Source organism: Paramisgurnus dabryanus, chromosome 21 (assembly GCF_030506205.2).
Source record: "Paramisgurnus dabryanus chromosome 21, PD_genome_1.1, whole genome shotgun sequence".
In the NCBI taxonomy this organism is placed as follows: domain Eukaryota; kingdom Metazoa; phylum Chordata; class Actinopteri; order Cypriniformes; family Cobitidae; genus Paramisgurnus; species Paramisgurnus dabryanus.
Genome location: NC_133357.1, coordinates 4,617,128 through 4,627,079, shown reverse-complemented (window position 1 = coordinate 4,627,079; position 9,952 = coordinate 4,617,128). Strand labels below are relative to the sequence as shown.

The 9,952-nt window shown below is 35.0% G+C and overlaps 1 long non-coding RNA gene across 1 annotated transcript; it reads right to left on the bottom strand.

The window, feature by feature from the left end:
• Positions 1–3,637: 3,637 nt before the first annotated feature.
• LOC135775202 (uncharacterized) lies at positions 3,638–8,232 on the bottom strand. Its single transcript, XR_010543843.2, has 4 exons — positions 7,852–8,232; positions 6,908–6,972; positions 6,412–6,546; positions 3,638–4,625 (listed from the first exon to the last, which is right to left on the bottom strand). It is a non-coding gene; the product is annotated as an uncharacterized lncRNA (long non-coding RNA).
• Positions 8,233–9,952: the final 1,720 nt, after the last annotated feature.

Here is a 9,952-nt window from a genome sequence, read left to right as displayed (position 1 = left end):
TTAAATTATTAACAGTGTTGGGGAAAGTTACTTTTAAAAGTAATGCATTACAATATTAAGTTACTCCCAAAAAAAGTAACTAAATGCGTTACTTAGTTACTTTTCATGGAAAGTAATGCTTACATTACTTTTTAGTTACTTTTGCGTTACTTTTTCTTGGCTGAGGGTTGATCTCTTTCAGGCCTTGCAGGTTTTTTTGATGACTGAAAAGTTCTGCATTCAGAAATTGCATATTTAATCACAAAAATGTCGAGCTCTGTCCTGCCATCTCAGTTTCTGACTCAAACTGTTCCCACACAGACGTGTACGCATAGAGTGCATAATGTGACTACGTTTAGTTTAATTCAGTAATTTTTTTTAATCAAATTAATTAAACTAAAAAAGTAACTTGCATTACTTTTTTGAAAAAGTAACTCAAATATTAATGTGTACATTTAAAAAGTAATGCGTTACTTTACTCGTTACTTCAGAAAAGAAATATTATTACGTAACGCACGTTACTTGTAATGCGTTACCCCCAACACTGATTTTTAATATATGCCTATTTTATTATTTAAGGTGAATAATGCCCCTTTTGCACTGTTTATGTTAGGCTGAATTTATGTTGGACTTTTTGGGGTGGTTTCCCGAACAGGGATTAGCTTAAGCCAGGACTAAGCCTTAGTTAAATTAGGAAATATAAATAGTTTTAACAAACATGCCTTACTAAAAACATTACTTGTGTGCATTTTGAGGGGGGCACTAATGTATTTTCAGATATGTCAGTGCAAGTTCTTTTCAGCTTGGACAGCCCTTACATTTATTTTAGTCTTGGACTAGTCTAATCCCTGTCCGGGAAACCGCCCCTTTATGTTATTTGTCATATTTTCCTTGACACTGCCACTTTATTTTTCATATTGAAAATTTTTGTTTCTGTATTTGTTTAATTGGGAAAATGCTTACATAAAATGTTCTCATTAATAGCAGATGTTACATTTATTATTTGTTGGTGAATTTTATATATATATATATATAAAATCATTAGACTATTTGACTAATCGGAAAAATAATCAATATATTAATCGGTTGAAAAAATAATCGATAGTTGCAGCTCTAATCCGCTCGGCTCCAAGGGTCTTTTGCAGGTAATTGATGCGATTTCGTAAGAAAAATATACAGATTTCAAACTTCTAATATTTGAAATTGTAATAACTAGCTTCTGGTAGCGGTTCCATCTTGGATAGGGCTGGGTATTGGCAAGGGCCTTGCGAAACGATACATTTCACGATACATGAATGCATCACACTACGATACAATACGCTACATGTTGCGATACATTAAAATACTGTTTCTTTTTTTAATTAAAAAGCTGAATTTTTAAAAAACTTTTTGTAAAGCCACAGTGCTTCCACACTTCGGCTTTGAAAGCTGCAGGCGCTTTTAAATTTTCTGCCATTTTCACATTCCTGCTAACTTCTGAGACATTGGCCGAATAGCCGTATATGACAGACAACTGGACAGCGACAACTACAGCAGCGGTGGAGGAGGTCGTTTGACGCACACAGACGGATTTGATGTTTTTATAGCGATAGTATAGATTGAAATATCGATACACTATTGTGGAAAAAACTTTCATCTTGGACTCATGCAATTCACGCAAGAGTTTTAGCGTACTGGGCATTTGTTTGTGGTTGTTCCCTGAGCCATGTTTTCTACCGTTATAAGCTTGGAAACGACAGGACATTTATTAAAATAACTCCAAATGTGTTACTCTGAAAGATGATGGACATGTGTATATCAGATTGCTTGAGGTTGAGTTAATCCTACCCAGTCTCCTGAAGATGCGTATAAATAGTATGAAGTGTAAAACTCGTGCAATACATACACCAAATTCCACTTTGATACGCCATTCCTTTCCATTCGCTTAAACGGTGCATCTTTTTTTGACGTTTTATTTATTGGTTTCTCAATTTTTTTCTGTTTTTTAAACCATTTTCGCTTGGGTTTAGGGTTAGATTTTAGATTTGCTTAATGAGGTTATTTAATATACAGGTTTCTCGTTTTTGTCCATATTTAAGCCATGGTCGCTTGTAGTTGGGGTTAGAGTTGGAGTTTGGGTTAGGATGTCATTTTTATATAACAAAAAGTTGTTCTAACCCTAAACCCAAGCGAAAATGGTAAAAAATAGCAAAAAAATTGAGAAACCAATAAATAAAACAACGAAAAAAGATGCACCGTTTAAGTGAAAGGGAAGGATTGGCGTATCATATGCATGCCAACGTGGAATTTGGCGTATGTATTGCACGAGTTTTACACTTCGTGCTATTTATACGCATCTTCAGGAGACTGGGCTGGTAAATCATGGGGTAAGTTGATATTTGACTGGAGTAACACTGGGCACGCGGCACCAATTGTAAGACCACAAGTCCACATGAAGTACGTAGTTTGGGAAAGTGCCTGTGATTAAAATGTTTCCTTTGAGGACAACCTGGTTACTGGTTTAAAAAATGAAAGAGCTGAAGAAATAGCCTGGTCAGTAGCATGTGTGTGGTGCGGTTTAAATGTTTCTGTTTTCACAACAGTTGATATTGATTTTTGTAATCCAACAAAGCCACTGTTTTGCTAACCTAAATTTTTAGATTTTCAGAGGTGAGTAGGGTCATAGTTATATTAAGTGTAGTTAAAAAATATTTATTGGATTTTAGACATTTAAATTTCGTTATGCAGAAATGATGCTTTAAACTCCAGAGTGGCATGTCAGCATCTGGTCATCCTAGTTTTGTTTAACTTCAGGTGCCATCATCAAACCGTGTTCACAGTATATTTTGGACACACTACATTATTTTCTTATTTAGCATCCTGTTTACTTGGAGGCTAAATCTTTTATTATGTTGACTTCATTGAAGTCTTAACGTTGACCTGTTTGTTTTGTCACTTGAACTTAAGCCATTTTCTCTCCTCTCTCTGTTCGTCTCTGCCAGGCAAGTTTTGTCATGTGCTACTTTCAATATTAAAATGCAAAAGGCCTAAAAGGTGTTTTTGAGCAAAAATAAAAAGTGCCCTAATTCCTGTTCAAAAGGTCGCTGTGATGAGTTATTGGGGAGTAAGCACCTGAAAGCTACACTGTAAAAAAAAAACGTTTTTTTACAGGTAATATTCTGTATATTTTTACAGAATTTTCCAATTTTTTCATTAAACAGTAAAATGCTTTTGTTTTACAGATATTTTCTGTTATTTAAAGATTTACCATTAAAATGACAGTATTTCCTTGTAATTAACAATCACATCAAAATTATGTTTTTTAAAGGCAATTCATACTATTTTTACAGATCAAAAATGTATTTTCACAGACATTTGCCGTTAATTTTCACAAACATTTGCCGTTAATTTTCACAGACATTTGCCGTTAATTTTCAGACATTTGCCGTTAATTTCCACAGAAATTTGCCGTTAATTTCCACAGACATTTGCCGTTAATTTTTACAGACATTTGCCGTTAATATTTAGACATTTGCCGTTAATTTCCACAGACATTTGCCGTTAATTTCCACAGAAATTTGCCGTTAATTTCCAGACATTTGCCGTTAATTTCCACAGACATTTGCCGTTAATTTCCACAGACATTTGCCGTTAATTTCCACAGACATTTGCCGTTAATTTTCAGACATTTGCCGTTAATTTTCAGACATTTGCCGTTAATTTCCACATAAATTTGCCGTTCATTTTTACAGATTAAAAAATTATTTTTACAGAAAATTTCTGTAAATGTTTTATTGATTATTTTTCTGTAGAAATGTAAGTAAAATTACATAAATCAGTAAATTTATAGTGTTTAAAATGTATCCCTCTTCAGCATTGAAACTTTTAGGGTTTTGCTCTTGCTGCAAAGTAAGACCACGTCCACTGTTAACTCACATTCCACCTCAATCTCTAACTGGTGAACATTGTTCAGCAATACTACAACATGACTTCATCAAATCCACTTCTTTGGTTTTGTGCTGCTTGTAGCTATACAACTTGACTAAGAAATGTTTTTGGAGCTGCAACTTGTGTCATGGTAGCCTACACTGTAAAAAAAATTACTGTAATTTTTTTTAACTGCTGTGATAAATCATTTAATGTAATGTAAACTAAAACACTTAAAATAACAGAAAATCACAGATGTAGCCAAATGCATTTATTGTTCAATAGTCCAAAACTTTCCAATGCATTAAGATAATAAGTATTAGTTTCCAAAACTCTCCAATACAATGCAGATCACAAAATAAGGCTTTAGCCTTGGAAATACAACAACGAATACCACTAAGCACTGCAGCATTTAATTAACCACAAAGGAACACATTACTACATAGTGACCAAACTTCAGTCATAAATTTACAGTTTAAACAAACACACAAGAAATAGTTTTAACTGTGCCTACCTTTAAATTGCTTATCTATGAAGATAAACTTTTAAATTAAACACAAACTTGAAAATCTTGTCAGAGTCTCTTCTTCAATTCCATTGGAATTAACTGGCAAGCCATTCAAAGTCCATTAGTTTTCGTAGCAGTGTTCATACATTTGGGTTCATTCCATGCCTTTATTTGTCTCACATTCCAGCAGCAAATTTTTTATCCAGTTTCCGGACTGATGCCCACAACTTCTCTGTTAAAAAAAACAACAACCAGAAGATCTTATTATAAAAAATCAGCATATACTAAAACAATAAAATAAAAATTGGTGAACTTGATGCACAGTACAAATGTATTTTACCATCCACGAACAAATGTCTTAAATTTGAATATATAAAATTCAGAATTTAAATTAATGTGTATTGATTTATACAAATAGAGACATGTATGTGAATAAAAATGCAAAAACTGAGATGTGCATTTGTGGTTCAGGTGACACGCCTGCATTTATCCCGTTCTGTTTATTTGGATTTTGAGACTCATTTCCCCATGTAAAGCATTATATGAGCCAAATATAAACAACTATCGATGAATAAACCAAACAAATGCATTTCATTTTTGTGTCCGTAAAATTCAATATTCAAATGAATGTGCATAGATTTGTACAAACAGAGACATTTGTGAATTTCAGTGATTATATTTTGTATCATTATATCACAATTTGTGCATGCAAAAATGCTGATGTGCATTTGTGAATCAGGTGATGCATGTAAATTCACATGTTTGGTTCATTCAAATTTTGCGACTTTTGTTGCGTGGTTTAAATTTAACCAAACAGGATGAATGCATGTACATCGCCTAATTCACAAATGCACATTGATGTTTTTGCATACACAAATTGTAATAAACTAATAAAAAATATAATCACTGAAATTCACAAATATCACAATTTGTGCATGCAAAAACAAAACCACCAATGTGCATTTGTGAACCAGGCAATGCATGTGCATTCATCCTGTTTGATGCACATAATTAAATTCCAACACAAAATGAAACGCATTTGTTTGGTTCATTCATTGATAGTTGTTTGTATTTGGCTCATAAAATGCTTTAAACGGCAAAATGAAAATCTCAAAATCCAAATGAACAGAACGGGATAAATGTAGGCGTGTCACCTGATCCACAAATTCACATCTCCTTTTTTGCATGGGCAAATTATGATATATATAAATACAAAACAAAAAAATTAAACATTTTATTCACATACATGTCTCCATTTGTACAAATCAATACACATTCATTTAAATTCTGAATTTCATATATTCCAATCTTATGGCATTTGTTCGTGTATGGTAAAATACAGTTGTAACGTGCATCAAGTTCGCCGGGAAATGTCCATGTATTTGTTATTTTGACTAATTTCAACCCATAATGCAGTGGTGGTAGTGTCATAGTTATTAGTATCTGCTCTAGAGTTTGGTGTGAAACATGACAGGGATTTATAGATAAACAGTGCATAATCACTGTCTATGTGTCAACTCATGATAAAGCCAGTGACGGCCGGTGACTTCTTTTTCGAGGGCACATAATGCAAAGCTCGTCACAACATGTATTTAGCTCTTCATGTGTGTTGCTCGCCATTTCAAAATATGTGTTTAGCGCGTCATGTAAATGTATGTGCATCACGCAAGATGTCAAAATACAAGCCTGCTGCAGACACGTCTAAATGGTTTATGATAAAAGAGATGCTCGCGTTTGCCAGATACTGGCTTAATCTCATGTGTGATGTGTTAAGTGAGTGTCTTGGGAGTATTTTGTGAACGTGAGCGTCACTTATCATAAACCCTTTCGATGCGTGTTCAGCAGGCACTCATTTTGACAATACACATGATGCACATGGTTCACATGACGCAACAAACACATATTTTGAATTTGCTCCCCTGAAAAAAGAAGTCACTAACTAAAAAACCTAACCTAGAAGTCAAAAAAACTTGCAAGTATACAATAGATATTGGTTAAGAGTTTATGCTCTGAATTACCTCTGAATAAACTCAAGTGTGCATGCAGCTTGATTGTGATATGTGTCAGATATGCCCCAAATGCCTCTAAACATGGGCCCAGGATAACTTTCTCTTCAGATGACAACATCCATTTGCTTGAGGTCATCAATTCACCTATATAAAGTAAACTTGGATTAATAATGGTTGTGACAGTATGGTTCATGGCATGCACTGCAAAGAAGAGCTTAGTAATTCTGTCTTTTTTCCAGTCTAAATATATTCAAATTCTTAAATCAAGAAAGAAATTTTGTCTAGCTTCAATCTAAATTAAGTGAATAAAAAATAATTTAAAATTATCTTTTTTGGATTATTCGACTATACAAAGAGTAAATTTACTTATTTACTTAAGCTCTTTATTGCAGTGTAGGTACCTTGTGTTAACCAAAAAATACAGATAACACTAGAAAATAAAAAAAAACATTAATGATTACAAAAGAAAGCAAAAAATAGTTTGTATTCATTGTATCCAAATTACCTTGGATGATCAGTGAGAGGTGAATCCGATAATCCTCATTCCATGTCAGCTGCAGTTGCTGCTACCTAAAAAAAAAAATTTTAACTATATTTCATACAAACAGGACATAAAAAAGAAATAGCATCAATTAGAAGGACTAAGTATTAATTATTTTTCTTATTTTCGAAGTGAATGGGGCTCATTAAAGATTGGGTTACAAACATTCCTCAAAATATCTTCCTCCGTGTTTGAGATGTCATGAATATGAAGTGAAATGCATTTAACATACTATCTTGTATTACATAAATGTATTTAAGTAAACTTGTACTCATCTTTCATACAAAGATGGGTTCAAATGTATTACAAGTGGTACCTAAATACATTTTTAAATGACATTTTAGCATATTTCATATGTACTAAGGAACAAAAAATGTAGGCTATATTAAGTACAAAATTAGTACATGAAAAAAGAGCACTTTGAGTAGATTATAGGATTGTACTTGTCTTTGATCAAAGTACGACTTCATGAGGCGAGGCGCTGCAAGAAACGACAAGTGGATGACATCAGAGTAACGCGAGAGCGATAGGAATTAGCCTCTTCCGCAACATGTCTCGCGGTACTCTGATGTCATCTTTGTCAGTTCATGCGGCGCTGCGTAAAGTTGAGTACACAAAAAAACTCGAAGCAGGATAATTTATCTCTTACTTCTCAGCCTGAGAAATACAAGGTGTGGCGTGTGAGCGTGTGAACTGACTGAAATGCGTGTTTCTAACGGTGAATGCGTGCGACTTGACTCGAGAGCCCTGTCTTCCAACATCATGTGCATCAAACTAACACGCGCATATTACATCAAATAATGTGCTACAGACTCGCCCAATAAATTCAGCAGAGAAACTAACGCTAATACTTAACTCTGATGAACAGTCTGGTGTTTGTAATGTGACAAATTAAAAATATTACTTACACAATGGAAGAATTATCAGATGCAACTTCTTCATTCCACTCCGACCGTAGACACCTGTCTGCGCAAACTCGCAATGCGCATGTGCACCGGGCGCAAATTTGCTGATGACGTCGTGACATCACACGTACTGCGCTACGCACACATGTTGTCTAAATGTGTTTCTTATCAAACATTTTTGACAAAGATATGTACATTATCAGAATCTACATGAATGTTTATAATTCATTTAATAGGCTGCATTTATTGCAGTTATTGTAAAGTGCCAAAGCTTTTATTTCCAAACTAGTGCCACAGCTGACTTTTTAAATAAATACATAAAATAAAATAATAAGTGTCATTACATGTTGTCCTGTAGCATTTACATATTAGCCTATTTCAAAAATACAGTATTGCAGACATAACTGTAAAATTAGCATTTAGCATGCTCCCACAATTCATTGCAAAGTACAGTATAGGGAGAGAGAAAGAGAGAGAGAGAGAGAGAGAGCGAGAGAGAGAGAGAGAGAGAGAGAGAGAGAGAGAGAGAGAGAGAGAGAAAACAGGGCTTAAGACAAATTTTATACAGGATCCACAACAACCATTATTAAAAACTAAGCTTTTGTACACACTCACAGTCAGTCTCACACCCCATCTCCATTCAAAACAAAGCATCACTATCTGTGTATTTGTAATATGTAAACTAAATGGACACAGATTCTATTAAAGACTTAGACCTAGTCCACACGGACCGGAGTATTTTTATAACCGTGTTATTTTTTTATGTGGTTCGGCCGTTTGTCCACGCAAAAACGCAGTATCAGTGCACTGAAACCAAACATTTTTGAAAATCCCTGCCAAGGTGAGGATTTTAAGAAAACGCTGGTTGCAGTTGTCGTGCGACGTCAGAGTGTGCGCCGTTATCTGCTGTATTTGACGTCAGAGGTTATATTGTCGCCTGCTGGTGTGGCATGCTCTTGACAGTGCTTGATAGCGTGTTTTTGCTTTTTCATGTGGACAGAGATTTCTTTTAAACTGAGCATGTGTGGACAGGATTTGTTTGGAGGAAAAACTCAGGTTATAGAAATACCCATGTCCGTGTGGACTAGGCCTTATTTTCCTGCCTTTTGGTGGGATTTCAAAATGGCAAACTTAGGCCTTGTCCACACGGACACGGGTATTTTTATAACCGTGACCTTTTTTTTGCCGTTCATCCACACAGACATGCAGTATCACGTCACTAAGGTTATGTTTACACGTGGGCGGCTATTTTCATAAACGGACATTTCAACCTCTCCGGTTTCCAAAATAATATCGTGCACACATGTCAGTTTTCAGAAAAGTGTTTATTTAAACGTACCCGTGCATATATGCCGTCAAGAAAAGCTCAAGCCCACGTAAGCCAATCACCGGCAGCACTGGTAGTGACGCAAACTGGTTCATGTTGGAGGGAGGAGTTGTTGCCGTATGTGATCGATGACGTCAGAGTACCGCGAGAGCGAGTTGAGGAATCACTAGTCTAATTTCAAATCGCTCTGGCGGTACCTTGACATCATCCGTCTGATCGGTTCTTGCAGCGCCACATGAAGTCAAACACGCGTAAAATTGCTGACCTCCGAGCACTCGTCTCTGCTCGACATAATGGAGCAGCTGTATTTGCAAAAACAAACACACAAAACGAGTTTGCATGAACATAAATGTGATCTTGGAAGTGTTCAGAGTAGCAGTCACATGTAAACATAGGTCAAACTTTTGTCATAAAAATGACAAGAATCATTGGTGTTGTTGCCATGAACTTCTATATTTATATCCTAATATAAACTAAGGTATTGTTATATGAAAACCCCAATTTTGTGATCAACTTTCAAGTATTACAAATAAAGGAAAGTCTTGGACATTCAAAAAACATATGAAAAACATCATGAGCATTACAGGACAGAACAATCTTATTAAACTATGATATCTATTTGAGGCTGTAGCACAACTCTACACTGAAGATCTCCACATCGCTTGGAGATAAGAGCTTTACACAGTACTCTCCATGATGGATGCACTTCTTCGCAAATAGAGATTTTATCCCTTCATTTAGTATCTGTTTCCTTGCAAATGTCCAACATGCACAGAT